This window comes from Pleurodeles waltl, chromosome 7, assembly GCF_031143425.1.
Source record: "Pleurodeles waltl isolate 20211129_DDA chromosome 7, aPleWal1.hap1.20221129, whole genome shotgun sequence".
In the NCBI taxonomy this organism is placed as follows: Eukaryota; Metazoa; Chordata; class Amphibia; order Caudata; family Salamandridae; genus Pleurodeles; species Pleurodeles waltl.
Window position 1 is genome coordinate 79,011,234 of NC_090446.1, and position 16,810 is coordinate 79,028,043.

The following is a 16,810-nucleotide window of genomic DNA, read 5'->3' on the forward strand; positions in this document are numbered from 1 at the left end:
CCCTTCCACCCCCGTGGTGCCGGCGGGGGACCCAGAACTTCAGGGGCACCTCACCCTCTCAGAGGGCCCCTTCTCATCCCAATTCCAATGGAAATGTGTCAGATATGGGAGACTAGTGACATTCTCATAACTTGAAGGGGGGAGAGGGTCTTTATTTTACATTAAGGCACTGCATCAAAGACGATCAGGGGAAAGGCCGCCACATATCACCCAAAGACACCTCTGACCTTCACCAAACTTCACCGGAAGTGACCACCAAACCCTGTGGTGGGTACGTTTAAATCTAGCTCTACTGAAATGGACTTTGCATCACTCGGAGAGGGGGGAAATCAAACAATATCAGGAAAGAGTGCCCCATATCACCCAAAGGGGCCAATGACCTTTACCAGGACAGAACACAAACCTTCACCAGAAGTGACCACCAAACCCTTCCGGAAGTAACTAGAAATCCTGTCCTAGTGTAATGGGCCGAGCTGCAGTCTGAGAGTGGTGACCACCAGGCCTCTTCCAGAAAGACCACCAGACAAGCTTGCGAAAAACACACAAATATACCTCTCTCTAATAGACCCAGCAGTGAACGGGGGCAGCCGGGGGACCACCAGACACAAGTAGGGTCAAGCAGGATCACATGAAACACTCCACACTGTATTACACGCACACTACAGAGACTGAGGGCTGAGTAGAGTAATGCAAAATCATGCCCTCCAACCTCCTACCGAATTTGACGAGGGGCCTCTGAGTAGCCCATATCGCACGCATTTTCATTGTCTTTGAGCTTAAAGGGGCTCCCCTGGCTGCTGGACCCCCCAACCCCCCACTGGGCCCCCTGCACCGCACAGGCCTAGTGGGGGCTGGAAGGAGGGAGTGGGGAGTCAGTCTAAGGGATGGATGGACAGACTAACAGACAGATGGTCCCGGAGTGGTGTGGTCATTTCTTCTAGGGGTTGATGGGTGCCACAGGCCTACTCACCTCCACCCGCAGCTAGAGGGCGCCTCCAGGCCTCCGTCCCTGGGCCCGGCCGGTGCTCCAGGCCCTCTCCTCCGCCGCCGCTTCCCAGACGTGTTGTTCCCCTCTCACACTGGCCGCCCTCCACCGGCACAACGCTCCCTGCTCTCGGTATACGCGCAACTTCTGTCCCCCCTCGAGCCTCCCGTGCCTCAACTTTTCTCTCTCCTTTTCTCTCCGCGTCTGTCTCACCTTCTCTCTCGGTCGCTGCCCCCTTCCACTCTTCTTCTCTCTGTACCCTCCTCACCTCTCACTCTCTTGCACCGAGTAGCTTTATCTCTCGGTCGTTGTCGCCCTCTATGTGCGATTCTCTCTCCGCAGATTTTATCTTTCTTTGTGAGTCTTTCACTTGCCGTCTCCCTTTATCGTCCTTTTTTCTCTCTAGCTGTCATCTTTTAATGTCTTTCTCCTTACCTTCCATACTCTGTGATTCTTTAGATCTCTTTGTTTCCCAAGGTTATCACTTTGCCCCCTCTTATTTCTTTCTAAACCTCTCTCTCTCCCATCCCTTTCTTCCCCTTTGCCAACTTTTCTCTTGCTCTCCGTCTCCCTGTCTGCCGTTCCCACCTGGTGCACGAGCTTCCCTCCTCTCTGCCCTCGTCACCGCCTCACTTCTCTCCTCCTCACTGTCCGGGGAACGCTCTTCATTTTCCCGCCCCTTTCTGCCTGACAGGGGCTCCTCAGGGCTTGCTGCGTCACCAAAGGCCTCTCACAGGATCCGACGACCTCTGACCCCTGAATATCTCACTCCTCTGCACATTCTCCACCAGGGTGCTAGACGGGCCGCCTGGCACTGTTGCGCTCCGGGGCCACTAACCCTTTGGAGTCCTGCTCCAGGGTTTGTTTCACTCCAGGCTCCTTCCCACTAGCAGCCCCACGCCGGGAGCTCGAGGTACCCGGAGCTAAGGATGCAGAAACTTTGCACCAGTGCACAGATGCAAACATTACTGGACCTTGCACCCGTTTTGCGGCTTATGTACTATGGAATGGACTGGAATTGATTTTACCTCAAACCTAATTCCGTTTTTGACGTTTTCTCGGTGGATTTAAGGCCTGTCTCTGGTACATGGTGTTCAGTGAGGATCGCCATAGCAGGACAGGCCCTGGGACAACAGTGGTAGAAGGCCTCAAGTTCCACTGTTGTGGGCCAGTAACCCTATGTGCCCTGCCACCCCCAACCACCCTTGGAAGGGTTATGCTGAAGCTCGGTGCCCTTTCACCAGGGGCGTGCCTTGGACAATAAAAGTGGGTGGCCTTGAGCTTCAGATTTTGCAACAACCATGATTGCATATCATGTTAAAATAAATTATATGAGAAGCGCGGCCTGAGGGAGGCTTAAGGCAGATATCTGTAAAATGGGGGACCTCACGCGATCTTGGAGGGTGGGCTCTGGCCAAAAGCTGCATTACGCAGATAACAGTGCTCTGTTGTAAGCAGAATTTAATTTATTGCATTTTTTAAGTTGTAAAATAACTTAACTGTAATGTTTAGATGGGTCTAGACATATTCAAACATTGCCAACTTAGTAGAATAATTGTGAAAAAATTCTGAGGGGAGCTTGATGATTTTTCTTTCCACCTGGGGGGAGCGCAGCATAAAAAAGTTTGAAAACCACTGGCTTAAGGGTCAGTGGAGAGGGAGAGGAGTGGGGATTGGTGCCAGTACCCAGCTACTTATCGGAGAATACATTTATCAGGACGATGAAACACCCCAAACACCCCCCCACGAAGCTACGCCCCTGCTTTTCACTTGATGTCAATGCACGTTCAGCCGGTTTATGTTCTGACCAGCTGTGTAACATAGTCCACCGCAGCCTGTGGTGCGAGGGGACCCAAGTTTAAGGGCCCCTCAGCACAGTAGCATGGCCTGAGAGCTTCTGAGTGCAGGGGGCACCCTCTATGTACTTTGCAGGGCGTCACCCTCCATTTTCTCCATGCCACTGGTTCTGACAAGATAGCTTATGGGCCTGAGCACGTGTTGCTGCGGTCACCTGGTGAGATATGTAATTAAGGAACTGTTATCCTGCATACGGCACGCGTCCACTCCTTGCTCCCGTCCACTCCTTGCTCCCGTCCACTCCTTGCTCCCATCCACTCCTTGCTCCCATTCACTCCATGCTCCCGTCTATTCCTTGCTCCCATCCACTCCATGCTCCCGTCCACACCTTGCTCCCGTCCTCTCCGTGCCCCCGTCCACTCCTTGCTCCCGTCCTCTCTTTGCTCCCTAGCACACAAACTTAAGCTATCAGGAGGTCCTAGACCATCACCAAAGGCAGAACCTCTGCTGCTAGAACCTCCAACCTTTAGGAAAGGAATGACTTATGGCACAATCTTTCTCAGGAAATGCAACCAGGATATGGAACTCTTTACCTCCAAAACTAGGCACCACCACTTCACTGATGATCTTCAAAAGAGTTGAAAGCCCTTCGTACCCAAATACAGTTTTAGCTCTTTACATCTTAGCCAACCTCTTCAGTGGATATCTGCACTCCTAGCTCAGCCTCTGACCATTGCCCTGAAGCCAACCAGTTGACATCCTCTTCACTACCTCTAATTACACTTCCTTCTTCCTCAAACAACTATAACTCTGTGCCTTATGCAGGGCCACTGGAATTTTGTCGCCAAAGAGGGCAAAATTATGCAGCAGGGATGAATAAATTATACAGCAAGAAAAGGCAAATTATGTGGCATAATGTGGCACATTTTATAATAGTATTACTTCACTATTTCGTCATTTTCAGGGTCGTGCCTGCATCGCATGCGCTTGTGAGAAGCTTTAGTAGATAGAAAAGGGCTCGGAGCCCCGTCCATGTTACATCAGTGTCTTTCATTGGTTCGTGGGCTTGTCTTTCAAAATCTGCTTGCTTTCATTAGTGGAAGGCACGTATACGTCATGCCTTTTCCGGTGGTTAGCTCTCCTCGAGCGCAACGACCAAGTACTGAAAACATGCGAGGCTCACTGTTTCCCGTCAGGGTTTTGGACTACTTTTTATCTTTTTTTCTCAGCGCGATCTCGCTTGGCAGAAGTCCAGCGCTTTGCATGACATCAACCCTTATACACTGTTAATTGCACTTTTGCCGTTTACGGACATAATTTCACTTTTGCCGATAGGTTTCACTACGAGTGAACTGTATCAGCGCAATTACACTCTTTTTTCGAATTTTTCTTTCTACCTGCATGCCATCTTCAACTGTCCGTACGAGTGAACCGTAGGAGCACGGTTGCTCTGTTTTTTTCCATTCAGTGTGGCAAGAAAAGTCCGGTTGGTAGTTTACAACTGCTAATAGCTGTAATTTGGAGAAATGCGAGACCCTATTGCATTGCAAATGCTTGTTTTAACTTGGCAACACTGTCTGGGCATGGGTTGCACCTCATTAGTAGCAGCTTAACACTGAAATAAGCAACAAGAACGTAACCAGTCCAGCTTTGGAAAGGGGCTTCCACCATACAGCAACAAGCGTTGCTGCATTTATAGTTACTTTTGAAAAGTTTGGGCTAGAAACACATTTTTTTTGTTAAAATCTGCAGATTATGTGGCAGATGATAGATTATGTGGCAAATGCGACTAATCTCTAATTATGCGTAAATCACTGCGGCTGCCCAATCGCATAATTCCAATGGCCCTAGTCTTATGTAAATACCGGGTATTATGTAACTTTGAAGCTTCTGTTCCCCTTATTTAACAATCTGTGTTTTCATGTAAGAATATATGTTTTTATGCACCTTTGGGTAATATCCCCCCTATACAAAATGCATAAATAAATATCCTGCGATGGACAAATCAGCCACTGATCTTTCGAAACAGCATTGTGATTATCAAACAGCTATCGACAGCACCTGAAACCTCAAACCTCATCATTAGATAAGAAGGTGCAGGGTTTTTGTTTGCAAGCAAAATTTTACAAAGGTCATGATTTTTTCATTTGTGAGTTTGGGGAAGATTTCACGTTTACTTTGCCCATGCAAACTTTTTCACTGCAAATGGAGCTAATTTTCACTCTGATTCAATCCAGAAAATGTCTGCAGAACATTTTTCTGCAGATTTACCCGTTGTGGTGCTTTTCTATGCACAAATGCTTTGAGAAGGAGAAGAACATTCAGAAATTATACCTTTTAGATAGCGCTTTTAATAGAGGTAACTATGGACACACACAACAAAAATTGCTACATAGTCTAGATTTTCTCACAACTGTAGCAAAACGGAAAATGTTTTAACTTTTGCTAAATTGCAAAAGTTTCTATGGACTTTCATGAAGATTGCAAACACTGTGGGGTATATTTACAAGCCCCTTGTGCCACCTTAGTGCCACCATAATGTAATTTTTTTACGCTAAGGCGGTGCTAAGGTGGCTTTTCTGACACGCCATATTTACAAAGTGGCTCAATGCTTGCATTGCACCACTTTGCAACTCTTTGCGCCACAATATGCAGGCGTCAGGCATAATGTACGCAAGGGGGGCATTCCAGGGCAGGGAGGGCCGAAGAAATGGCGCAGTGAAATTTACAACATTTCATAGCGCCATTTTTTCAGTCATTTTGAACACATGCTCAGAGCAGCTGGTAAATTGACCCACCCATTATATTCAATGGGCCTCCCGGAGCTTTGATGCACTAGTGTCAAAATATTTTATGCTAGTGTAGCAAAGCGCCACAATAGCATAACATTTTTTGATGCACCACAATAGTGTAATTTTTTTTGATACTATTGTGCTAATGACCGCCATGGTGCTCCGTATTGTAAATATGGCACAACCATGGTGTTGTTAGGTGCCCGTAAGGGGGCGTAAAAAAAGTGGAGCATCATCTACAGTATGATGCGTCACTTTCTTGTAAATATGCCCTACGTTTGCAACCTGCTCTCCTCTGTAAATATAATATTTGATAGTAACCGTTGCACATGGGGTGCATGGACCCTTCACCTCTATCCTGCAATTGTCTTTCCAGTCAATGCATAGGAACAGACCTAAAGTTTGTCAGCTTTGACAGGTAGCTCAGTGGTAACAGGTTCACAGCTACAGCCAAAATGGACATTTCGATTTCTTCACAGTCTGCAACATTGCCTACAACCCTGAGAACCGTAGTCTCTGGCTAAGGCAAGTCAACAAATCTTCTATACATTAGGACTGTTCATCCAAGGGAAAGGTACGAAGCAGCAGAGGAAACAAATGAACGAAGCAGCATGGGGCATGCAAACAGTCCTATGCGGTGCTTTTGGGTTATTTAACCATGATGAGATGAATCATAGGCGATTAATCAGAGGTAATGACTCAAGAGTGATTCATTTCTGAATCTTAACTTTTAAATTAGTTTTAAAAAATCTCAGGTTATTTTTGTTTGAGAATTCCCATTTTGATTTTTTTGTTTGAATAGGGGAGACCTTTGTACCCTACTTCCCTTAACCGAACCCATTCCCTCTACCTTATACCTTTAACCCTTTTGTGCTCGCTTACAAGACAAATACCCTTTCCCCTGCTGCTTACCTGTCACATTTTTTTCATCCTATATTTACGTCTGTCAGAACCTCGCTCAGAGGACCACAGGGCAAGCAAGAGATATTGGGCCCAATCTTTGGGGTTGAGGCCTTTTACTCCTAAAGTCCCACAGACTGACCTACTATGGATCCTGAGCAACTGGCCAAGTATCTCTTTAGGGCTTGACTATCAGTTGTAGCGTGGGTCGAGCAGTCCAGGGCTTCTAGGGGTGGGGGCCAGGGTGGGGTGGAAGAGTTGAGACAGATATTGGGCGTGAATACATGCTCACAACTCAAAATACGTTCAATAGCAGCAATAAATGAATGTCAGTCAAATTCTTTCTTTTATGACAAAAGTAGAGTTTATATACAAAAACACAAGTGAAAGACAGCATACACAAATAATATGCACAGGCCCTTGAGGTCAGGCCTCTAATGTTTAGTGACAGTCCCCTGAGTCCCACTTCCCTCCCACTAGAGATAGTGGTTATTCCCAATTTGCTTCATGTGACATTCAGGTTACCCCCCACTAGCAGTCTGAGCCTCAGGATCCCACCCAGACTCCGTTAGAAGAGCCAAAAGTGTACTAGCATGGGAGCACTGTCTGACAGACAAGATTCCCCGGGCCTTCCAGCCCTTAGCTCAGTCATTCTTACCCGCAACAGCAGAGATCATCCAAATGAAGTCTCAGAGAGCATCTCTCTAGTGGATGTGGCAGCTGCAGAGGCTGGCTCAGGTAAGTATCACACGTGCAGCTTTGCAGGGGTCCCCACTGGGTGCCCTCGCTGCTCCTCCTATGCAACAGTAAGTCTCCTTTGGTCTTCCCCTTGTCAGTGGTTCTTGGTTCTGATCCTCCATCCGTTGCTTGGGCCCAGACGGGTCACCACAGTGGCCCTTCCTTGTGACTACCCACCAGGCTGCACTGTTTGTCTTCCTCTGCTGGCCTTCTCTGGCATACGGGGCCCCACATCTGCTCTTCACTCTGGCAACAGCCCAATCAGCATAACAGCAGGATCGTTTTCACAGTGCTCCCTCGGGCATACAGTGTCACTGACTCCCACTGCACATGGGCAATGGCCCAGTCAGCACAGCAGTCTTCACGGAGGCTCCCCAGGCATACAAGGTCACAGACTCACACTGTAAATGGGTAATGGCCCGTTTGGCACGGCAGTCTTCACAGAGACCCCCTCTGGCATACAGGGTTACCGACTTACACATCGCACATGGGCGAGGGCCTTATCGGCTCAGCAAATGTCACAGTGGATACCTCTGGCATATAGTGGCCATCAATTTAACCCTTTACAAGAACACCAACCCAATCAGGGCAACAAACTCCATGGCTCACTTCACGGCAGCTCTCATCTGGCAGACAGGGGTTACTGACGTAATGCTGCACACAGGCAACAACTCAATCGGTGCAGAAACCGTCTCGTCATACCTGGCTGCAGGGATCCACTAGGTAGTATCCCCCACTGGAGCTCACTTCCTCTAGCTCTCCTATTCCTCAAGAGCTCACTGGTCTTTGCAAGCAGGCAGAAACGTGTGCTCTAGGTCCCAGGGGCAGTTTGGTCATCTTTGTCCCTGGGTGATATCCCCTCACCCAGCTGGGAGACTGGTAGGTCTTAGTCTCAAGCCCTGGTCACAAGCAAACGTTTTGCAGCACTTCCCCAATTCACACAGCCTATCTGGTTGCTTAACAGTAGATATTTTTGGGGCTTCAAGTTTCCCTTCTTATAGTTCATTTTCAGACACCAAATGTGAATGAGGGTATGAGTCTTGGAAGTTTGTGTTGGAGGTCTGATTCCTTTTAAGCTGCCCTCTGCTTTGTTTTGCCCTGCCCTCTCCTCTGCCCTCCCCAGTGAAAGCAGTCTGTCACTGCAGGAACAACTCCAAATCTGATAGCCTTACAATACTGACCATGAGATGTGGCTATAGGTTCACACATGGATGCTAGCCACAGTGATATGTGTCTTAAAAAGGTTACCCCAGGACTTGGCCCAACTCATTATGATTCTCTCCATCTCCTTCCTAAGATATACCCAGCCCCCTGCCCACCCTTCCGGTGCCTGTCTCAAAATCAAAGAGCACCTTTTGAAGTGTGCAGGGGAGCATGGCTCTCCTTCCTCCAGTGTGTGTCCCACCAGCACCCAGGAATGCAGCAATCCGAAAAATCTGTTTGGGGGATGCCTCTACCCCCTCACGCTTCTCCAGTCAGTACTGGATTTCCCAAAACGGAAGCCAGAATCCTCCACGTATTGTGCCATACCAGGCACACATTCACCCAGTACATGCCTACAACACACACACACTGCACTACTGATCAATACACGGTATGCTGCCACCACCACACTTAAGCTAAACATCTGGCAAAGGCAGTAGGTTTTTACCACTATGAGCATAGAGGTTGGGGCTCATCTCCTGGTCGAAAAATACCACAATCTGTGAGAGAGGCCATTGTCATGGTGCACACGCATGATCCATGTTAAGACAAGACAACAAAAATCAGCGCCAGAGATCCAAATATAATTACAGCTAAGGCAATCAGAGTAAGGATACACATCCATCAACATGCAAGGGGCTTTCTGTCCCCACAATGTCTTTCCAATTTCTTTCTTTCTTAGTATTTTTGTATCCTAAGGTCTTTAATCCGAAAAAATACATCACTTACACAAACACCAATAGACATGGCCTAATGTAATGTTTGTCCAACAGATTTTTCTTAACAGGCTTGAGTGGAATGAGGTAGCTGCCACGAAGTGCTACATGTTGAAAAAGAAGAAACCAAGCAGACATTCCATTCATTAATGTACTTATAGCAAAATTCACTGCATTATGTCAGATGACAAGATGATAAATACAACAAAGTTTAGTTAAGAGAGAAAGAGATGTAGGGGGAGAATATGTCCAAACAGGGACAGTGGGTTGAACAATGCTTGAGATCAGTAATCACTGCAATTGGGAGATTCGTGTTCCCTTAGAAACAAAGTCTGAACAGTTCAGTTTTCAGAAGTGCCCCAGGGAGGGCAAGACAATCTCAAAATAGTTGGCATATGCCTTTACAAAAACACAAAGGAATCCATAGATCCTTTGCTAAAGGGGTTCTGAATTATGAATTAGTGGCATATATGACTGCCATGTCACATAGGGTGACGGCAACAACCCAAAGGGCTCCAGAGGTTTCATGGTGCAGATTTCATGCATTGATGGGGAAATGCGGAGTCTGGGAGTTACATATTTCATTGATTTCCGCTGCCTATCTAACTTTTGCCCAGAGTCTGCTTTTCACAGGGTAGCAAGCATGGATCTGTTCCTGTGGAATAAATAAGAAGCCATATTGTATGTATGTGAGAACTAGAAAATGCTTTTCATGTGTTTTGAATATGTTAAAATTGAAATAGGCGCAGAGAAGATAGGAAGAATTGCATGTGAGAATATATTTGTATAACAATATAGAGTCTTAAATGTTATTATGCCAAAACATTGCATCCAAAATATTGACAACCACAATATTTTGAAGGTAAGTATACATAGGTACATATAGATTTACTTCCAATAAATTTACATACTTGTTCCTTGGTGATGTATGTATCTTAAAGGTAAGTTGATGTACTTCATACATTATTCTTGGAAGCACAAAGGCTGCATGCAGTAGACCAAATGGCAAGCACTTATATTAGAAGGAGCCTTTGAGAGTTACATACAAAGTAAGGTATTTTGAATTTTCAAAGAAAAGCAGGGTAGGAAAACATGCATCCACCAGTGTAAAAATCAATTCAAGAGTGCTATGGAGAGGATGTTTTTGTTTTAAGATCAAACATAATATTAGATTTTAGGAATAATACAATTATACAATGGGATTAGACATACAAAAAGGAGCATTGAATTAGGCAATACGTTATTATTTACATAAGCAATTACATTAGGTAGATATATAATATAATGTTTATTACATGTGAGAAATGTAATAGAAAGAAAAGTAAAAATCAATGAAGAAAACTGATCTATTAAAGGATATTAGTATTTTAAAATAGCAGATACAGGAAATAACTATTATATACCAAATATGTTTAAAAATTATATTATTAACTAGCAATAGAAATATAGTTGTTATGCGGTTTCGAAAATGGTTATATGTGTGTTCTACGCTAGTGTTTAAATGACAATAATTTATAACCATGCCTTGTAAAAGTATCTGTGACGGCCATTTATGTATGCATCACATTTTAGCATCTTTCCAATTTAATGTTATAGATCTAGTTGCTGAAGTGACCAAAAAGTCAAACAATTATGTATTGTTAGGGGATGTATTTAACGAAAGAACAAATGATTTGCATATATTATTAGAACACTAAATACAGTTTGTACTATTATGTATTTTATATATTATATTTCAAACTTTAGATCTCAAAATATAAATATAACTGTACATTTGCATAGTAAATGTTTCAGTGAGCATCATTAACATTGTAACGTTAACAAGTATTAACAGGGATTCCGAAACAATTGTGTAAAACAAACCCATTTGTTTGGTAAATAGAAACAGGCAATTAACAGATATATTATATATTCATATTTGCTGCAAATCTTTGAGTGACAATATAACATTCAATTGGGAAGTCCAATAGTCCTTAGTTTATTGTAAATTGGAAATGTCTCTGGCAGATAATTTATAAAAAACCTTGAATAATATTCAACCAGATTTATTAAAAATGCTTAATCATAGCTCTATTTTGGACATTTTTGGAAATAGGTAAGTGTAGGAAGCTGGCTCTGTATGTACTATTTCAAAGTAAGAAATAGCATGTCCAAGGGTTCCCCTTAGAGGTAAGATAGTGGCAAAAAGAGATAATTCTAATGCTCTATTTTGTGGTAGTGTGGTCGAGCAGTAGGCTTATCAGAGGGTAGTGTTAAGCATTTGTTGTACACACATAGGCAATAAATGAGGAACACACACTCAAAGACAATACCAGGCCAATAGGTTTTTGTATAGAAAAATATATTTTCTTAGTTCATTTTAAGAACCACAGGTTCAAGATTTACAAGTAACACTTCAAATGAAAGGTATTTCACTTAGATAACTGAGGAACTTTGAATCAGCAAAATAGCATGTACAGTTTTCACAAAAATGGCAATAAGTTATTTTAAAACTAGAGACAGTGCAATTTTCAACAGTTCCTGGGGGAAGTAAGTGTTTGTTAGTTTTGCGAGGTAAGTAAACCACCTACAGGGTTCAAAGTTGGTTCCAAGGTAGCCCACTGTTGGGGGTTCAGGGCAACCCAAAAGTTACCACACCAGCAGCTCAGGGCCGGTCAGGTGCAGAGGTCAAAGTGGTGCCCAAAACGCATAGGCTTCAATGAAGAAGGGGGTGCCCGGTTCCAGTCTGCCAGCAGGTAGGTACCCGCGTCTTCGGAGGGCAGACCAGGGGGGTTTTGTAGGACACCGGGGGGGACACAAGTCAGCACAAAAAGTACACCCTCAGCGGCACGGGGGGCGGCCGGGTGCAGAGTGCAAACAGGCTTCGGGTTTGCAATGGGTTTCAATGGGACACCCAGGGGTCTCTTCAGCGAAGCAGGCAGGCAAGGGGGGGGGGTGGCTCCTCGGGTAGCCACCACCTGGGCAAGGGAGAGGGCCACCTGGGGGTCGCTTCTGCACTGGAGGTCGGATCCTTCAGGTCCTGGGGGCTGCGGGTGCAGTGTCTTTACCAGGTGTCGGGTTCTTAGAAGCAGGCAGTCACGGTCAGGAGGAGCATCTGGATTCCCTCTGCAGGCGTCGCTGGGGGGGCTCAGGGGAGTCAACTCTGGCTACTCACAGGGTCGCAGTCGCCAGGGAGTCCTCCTTGTAGTGTTGTTTCTCCGCAGGTCGAGCCGGGGGTGTCGGGTGCAGAGTGCAAAGTCTCACGCTTCCGGCGGGAAACGTGGAGTCCTTTTAAAGTTGTTTCTTTGTTGCAAAGATGTTTGTTTTTTGGAGCAGAGCCGCTGTCCTTGGGAGTTCTTGGTCCTTTTAGATGCAGGGTAGTCCTCTGAGGCTTCAGAGGTCGCTGGACCCTGTGGAACGCGTCACTGTTGCAGTTTTTCTTGAAGTGGGGAGACAGGCCGGTAGGGCTGGGGCCAAAGCAGTTGGTGTCTCCGTCTTCTCTGCAGGGCTTTCAGGTCAGCAGTCCTTCTTCGTCTTCAGGTTGCAGAAATCTATCTTGCTAGGTTCTGGGTGCCCCTAAATACTCAATTTAGGGGTGTTTTAGGTCTGGGGGGTTAGTAGCCAATGGCTACTAGCCCTGAGGGTGGCTACACCCTCTTTGTGCCTCCTCCCTGAGGGGAGGGGGGCACATCCCTAATCCTATTGGGGGAATCCTCCATCTGCAAGATGGAGGATTTCTAAAAGTCAGAGTCACCTCAGCTCAGGACACCTTAGGGGCTGTCCTGACTGGCCAGTGACTCCTCCTTGTTTTTCTCATTATCTCCTCCGGCCTTGCTGCCAAAAGGGGGGGGGGGCATCTCCACTAGCTGGAGTGCCCTGGGATGCTGTAACAAAGGGGGTGAGCCTTTGAGGCTCACCGCCAGGTGTTACAGTTCCTGCAGGGGGAGGTGAGAAGCACCTCCACCCAGTACAGGCTTTGTTACTAGCCACAGAGTGACAAAGGCACTCTCCCCATGTGGCCAGCAACATGTCTGGTGTGTGGCAGGCTGGTAAAACTAGTCAGCCCACACTGGAAGTCGGGTATGTTTTCAGGGGGCATCTCTAAGATGCCCTCTGGGGTGTATTTCACAATAAAATGTACACTGGCATCAGTGTGCATTTATTGTGCTGAGAAGTTTGATACCAAACTTCCCAGTTTTCAGTGTAGCCATTAGGGTGCTGTGGAGTTCGTGTATGACAGACTCCCAGACCATATACTCTTATGGCTACCCTGCACTTACAATGTCTAAGGTTTTGCTTAGACACTGTAGGGGCATAGTGCTCATGCACCTATGTCCTCACCTATGGTATAGTGCACCCTGCCTTAGGGCTGTAAGGCCTGCTAGAGGGGTGACTTATCTATGCCATAGGCAGTGTGAGGTTGGCATGGCACCCTGAGGGGAGTGCCATGTCGACTTAGTCATTTTCTTCCCACCAGCACACACAAGCTGGCAAGCAGTGTGTCTGTGCTGAGTGAGGGGTCTCCAGGGTGGCATAAGACATGCTGCAGCCCTTAGGGACCTACCCTGGCATCAGGGCCCTTGGTACCAGGGGTACCAGTTACAAGGGACTTACCTGGATGCCAGGGTGTGCCAATTGTGGAAACAAAGGAACAGGTTAGGGAAAGAACACTGGTGCTGGGGCCTGGTTAGCAGGCCTAAGCACACTTTCAAATCATAACTTGGCATCAGCAAAGGCAAAAAGTCAGGGGGTAACCATGCCAAGGAGGCATTTCCTTACAGTAAGGCATTAAGGAAAGAGTTGAATGTGCAATTCCACAGCATTTCATATGTCTTAAGGTCAGATGAGAGCAACTGAAACGGGCCTTGTAAATCAGTAAAAGCTAGAAAAGCATCACATTGGCATATGGTAGTGAGATAAAATAGCATCAATCCAAGATTTCTAGTATCTGATATTATGATTTAACTTAAGAAATTAGTTCAGCTATTGAAGCTCTTTTGAAATATTTAATACTTATGTGATATACCATGTCATATTTTAGAAGGCTTCTTTAAAATGATTTAAGAACTGAAGAGTTTTAAAGCATATTTTTATATTAGACATCATCAGCATTGTAGGAAGTGGAAAAGGGTGAGTAATATTCTCCTCAATCGTAACCCATGTTGGAGTTTTGTTATGTTTGTTTCCTTGAAATCACATGTGACCTGGTCGGACAATAAAAGCTGTGTGATAATTATAACAATCAGGTTATACTAAACCACCAAATACATTAGTGCAAATCTATTTGTGCAAAGAGTTGATTGGATTGGTCCAAAGATCAAGTCTATGGAGGGAGAGTGCGTGGTGATTAACTGTAGGACACCTGACACAGCGGGGAGGCTGATCTTTACTGCCAGGCAACACCTAAGATGGGATTGGGTACTAGGATTTTGCCACTAGGCTTCTGCTATAAGCCTAAGATCCTGCCAACTGCCGGAGACTTCAATTACCTGGAGCAGAGACCGGGTCGTCCTCCATCCCTATTAGGAATAGATTCTCTCCTCTGTCTGACCTGGGTGAAATTGACTGACAAATCATCACTGTGCCCACGGGGGACCCAGCTGGGGCTAATTATGTTGCTTATTGCCCACAGGCGGGTAATATCTTGTGTACAGGTAGGGACCTTAGTTTCCTCTTGTGGAATTGTGCAGGTCTTGGGAACAAAATCTCTGACCCCCAATGGGTTATGTTTATTTCCCAGTAAGACATCATATTAATCCAAGAAACGTGGACACAGGAGTTGTTCTCTATGGAGGGTTTTGAGACCTATGCTATTCCAGCTACCCCCTCACTAGGAGTAAGAGCTAAAGGGGGTCCGGCTATATGGCTCTGAGTATCCGCACAGCTGCGAGTTGTAACGATTTCCTTTGGGCACAGTGGAATACAGATATTATGGGGCGTGGTTTCTGCAGACTTCACTTTTTTATTGTAAATGTTTATAATTCGGTATGTCTAATGGGATGCCAGATTAGGATTTTATTTCAAGTACTATCGGTTCTGGAGGAAAGGGCTACCCATAGGCTGGGTTGTTTTAACTTTTTCTTAGTACTGGATTTTAATGCCAAAATAGGCACAGTCCCTACAGACGTAGCCCCTTTTTTATGGAAGACGGGCTTTCAACTGGGGTGTCTCCCAACCCTAGAAGTAAGCTGCTGATTACTGAATTGACGCGGGCTGGCCTTTTTAACATGTTGGAGAGAGTGGCTAGCTGCGACCTATACAAACCCACATTTGTAGGGTGGGGAAAGAGGACTATAATCGATTATATTTTTAACTATAGTACCTTTGCAGATTTCTTTACCAAGGGGTGAGTTCATGGCCCATTGCAAAGAGATCATAATGCCGTTGAAGCTAGATGGTTATCCCCATTCTAGAAATTAAGAATGTGACCCTGGGGGTGACTGGGCTGACCCCAAAGGACCAGGGTAGAAGACTTAGTTGGCAGAAAAGTCCCATTCCCACTTTACTGGTAAAGTTGTCAAGAGATGAAGGCGCAAGTTTTGTACCTCCCTCCTAGTGTATGAGACCCCACCACTCGCCGTTCTCTCAGACTTTCAGCTTTCGAATAGCACCCTTAGATCCATTATGTTGGATTTGCAAGGACTTGTAGGGGACCAAAAAGAGGGGTGGTTTGACAAAAACTGCTGGTGTGCTAGCAAATGCTTGAATAAAGCCCTTAAGAATAAGACTAGGGGCCACCAATCTATAAGGATAGCTATGGCTGCATATAAAGAGGCCATTAGAAAAAGAAAGCTATGCCTCAAAGAAGAGAGGTGGGAGCAGTCAGTGGGTGCATGCAGGCTTGGGGATGTGAGGACCTTTTGGAACATAGTGAATGGCAAGCCTGCTTATCAAGTTTCCCCGAATAATGTAGGGACTAGCATATCCGCCCAAAAATGGGTTGCCCATTTTTAAAGGGTTTACTCTTTGGAGAAGGCGGAACAACCATTGTAGATGGGCATAGTAATCTCCTTTCCGCTGGGTCTAAATTTTAATTTGGAAGAAGTTCAAGATGCCACTATGGGCAGTCCCTCTAATAAAGCCCCTGGCCCTGATGGTGTTCCTATGGATTTATATAAAGAAGATGTCAACGGCCCCGTTACTGACTAACGTACTCATGCTGCCATGCAAATCGGTATCCCTAATTCTTGGAAGATGGCAGTAATAATGCTGGTCTTCAAAAAAGGTTGCAGACAAAACCCTGGCTGTTACTGCCTTATTTCTCTGCTGGACTTCACGATAAAGATAGTGGGGCATATTGTTCTTCTCCGTATCGAAGACTGGATTCAAGCAAATAATATTATTTGCCCCGCTCAGTTTGGATTCAGAGAGGGCATGGGGACAATGGAACAGTGTCTTAACCTCAACCTACTGATGGGCAAATATTTGGTGGCCAAGAAGGGAGCTGTATATTTGGCATTTATAGACCTTAGCTGTGCATTCAACAGGGTTAACCGTTCCAAGCTATGGTCGATTTTGGAGGGTGTGGGGGTGCCCCAACCTCTGGTAAATTTTCTTCGGGGCCTACATCTTGATGTTAATGCCTCAGTAAGATTTGGGATGACAGGGGAATGCTCTGATGTTTTTAAACTGTTAAGGGGTGTTAGGCAAGGGTGTGTCATGGCACCAATTTTATTTCTATTATACATTAACAGTCTGAA

The 16,810-nt window shown here is 45.7% G+C and overlaps 1 protein-coding gene across 2 annotated transcripts in view; it reads right to left on the reverse strand.

Annotated features, from left to right (window-relative positions):
- LOC138303681 (solute carrier family 2, facilitated glucose transporter member 1-like) overlaps positions 1–1,810 on the reverse strand; it is a 91,439-nt gene extending 89,629 nt beyond the window's left edge. The window contains exon 1 of one of the 2 annotated variants that reach the window (XM_069243008.1): positions 1,574–1,810. The gene's annotated coding sequence lies outside the window, so the exon portion shown is untranslated. Of the gene's footprint in view, positions 1–970 lie in introns of both variants that reach the window. The other variant, XM_069243007.1, reaches the window with a different exon arrangement.
- Between the last annotated feature and the right edge of the window lie 15,000 nt (positions 1,811–16,810).